The sequence below is a fragment of the Hordeum vulgare genome, chromosome 2H (assembly GCF_904849725.1).
Source record: "Hordeum vulgare subsp. vulgare chromosome 2H, MorexV3_pseudomolecules_assembly, whole genome shotgun sequence".
NCBI lineage: Eukaryota > Viridiplantae > Streptophyta > Magnoliopsida > Poales > Poaceae > Hordeum > Hordeum vulgare.
Genome location: NC_058519.1, coordinates 83988146 through 83990430, shown reverse-complemented (window position 1 = coordinate 83990430; position 2285 = coordinate 83988146). Strand labels below are relative to the sequence as shown.

Genomic DNA, 2285 nt, shown 5'->3' with positions numbered 1-2285 from the left:
TCATCTCAACGGAAATACGTGGTGCCCTTTTTAAAGTGAATGCGGTTGTCTCTAATGCTTAACCCATAAACGATAGTGGTAATTCGATAAGAGACATCATAGCATGCACCATACCAAATAGTGTGTGGCTATGACGTTCAGACACATCATCACACTATGATGTTCTAGGTGGCATGAACTGCGAAACAATTTCCACATTGTCTTAACTGCGTACCAAAACTCGTAACTCAGATATTTATTTCTATGATCATATCGTAGATAGTTTATCCTCTTGTTACAACGAACTTCACTATGAAACAGAATTGAACTTTTCAATATTTCAGACTGATGAAGAATTTAAAATTTCGAAGTTGTTATTTTTTTATTGTTCTCTGGTTGTAAAGGACAAGAATGGTTTCCCCACAGTTGTTAGTGGTGTTCCACCTGATGCATTCAGTGAAACTGGTCAGTTATGGAACAGGTAGACGCTTCAGTTCCTGTCAATTTGATTTTTCCTAGTTCTTGTGTGTTGTGTTTCCAGTAACCCTACACTCCATGTGACATGAGAAAAGGTTGAAAATACTGTTTCCTTTGCTAAACTTGCTATGTTTGCAGCCCATTGTATGACTGGAAATCTATGGAAGCAGATGGCTTTGCATGGTGGGTAAAGAGGATTAAACGTGCCCTTGATTTGTATGATGAGTTCCGTATTGACCATTTCCGGGGGCTTGCTGGTTTCTGGGCAGTTCCTTCGGGTAAGCTAAGAACATCACTGCGGTTACCTGTCTGCATAATAAATATTATACTATAAGTAAATTTGTTTTTTTGGAAAAATGGAGTTCATTATGCTAATTGATTACGCTTGGACAATGTAGGATCAGAAGTAGCGATGTTTGGAAGCTGGAGGGTGAGCATTGACTTCATGAATGATACCGTTTCCTTTTCTTCACAAAATCTTTGATGCTGATCTTATCTCCCGTTTTCTTTGTCAGTAGGCTGGACCAAGGAATGCCTTTTTTGATGCGCTCTTCAAAGCTGTTGGTAAAATAAATATAATCACAGAAGATCTGGTAAACACTGGAGCCTTTTCTTTTAACTGCTGAAAGTGAAATCTGGAATCAAATGTATAGGGTTTTTTGGTGGATTTGTGCAAACCTAGAAACTAAAAGAAGTACTAGGCATGATTTAGTCATAATATTAGTGGATTATTAAAATTGGATCTGAGAGCGGTTGAAGTATAGTTGCAGTCAGCTGATTCGCTTATGTTGTGCTCACTGGCGGTGCAACCCTGTGGGTCAAATAAACAATTATCTATAAATTTACACTGTGTTTAGTGTTAATCTCATGAAATTTGATAACTATAATGTGGTTTTGCAAAAATGCTGTCTGGTCAGCTGGCCCCATAATCTTAATGTGGCAACCATTTTCATGCTTATGGTTCTCTTTTCATTCCAAAACTAATTGTAGGGGGTGATAACTGAAGATGTCGTTGAGTTAAGGAAGTCTATTGGGGCTCCGGGGATGGCGGTTCTTTAGTTCGGTAATAGTCCAATTGCAATATGAACATGCTTTCTTTCTACAAGGAACTATTCTCTGTGAGTACACGTGAAATACTGACTCAGATCCGAATGGTCTAATTTCCATTTGTATACTGGACAGCTTTTGGTGGTGGTCCTGGCAAGACTTTGATGATGCTCGGGATTCGGACGATGAGATGGAGGAATCTGCAAAGGCCTTATATGAAATGTTGGAGTCTTCAAAACGTCCTCTCCACGAGCAGACTGAGCTTTGTCAGCTGGATGCCATCGCGCAAGTAATGTCTCTGAAGGCTCAATTCAACCTAGGCAGAGAATTCTACGACGCGATGATGATGATATTTGGATGCTTTCTACCCAAAGGGCATGTACTGCCTGCAAACCTGTACCAGTTAGAGAAAATCCTCCGTGTACTTAAGATGCCCTATGAGAAGATACATGCCTGTGAGAATGGATGTGCCTTATTTAGGCTTGAGTATGTGGCCTTGAACTATTGCCCCGTTTGCAATTCTTCCAGGTATATTGTGGTAGACAACGACATGGGTGAGAAGAATCAGACCAAAATCCCCATTAGTGTTCTTCGGTATCTACCAATTGAACCAAGACTTCAACGTCTTTTCATGGTCGAAGAGACGGCCAGACAGATGACATGGCACAAATTGGGCAAAAGAACCGAACTAGATGCGGATGGGAACAAGATGATGGTACACACTTCAGATGGTTTTGCGTGGAGGCACTTCGATGCATTACATAAGGATAAATCGGAAGATC

The 2285-nt window shown here is 40.4% G+C and overlaps 1 long non-coding RNA gene across 1 annotated transcript; it reads left to right on the top strand.

The window, feature by feature from the left end:
• Positions 1-375: 375 nt before the first annotated feature.
• On the top strand, positions 376-1026 carry LOC123425211. Its single transcript, XR_006621798.1, has 4 exons — positions 376-460; positions 595-734; positions 855-886; positions 975-1026. It is a non-coding gene; the product is annotated as an uncharacterized LOC123425211 (long non-coding RNA).
• Positions 1027-2285: the final 1259 nt, after the last annotated feature.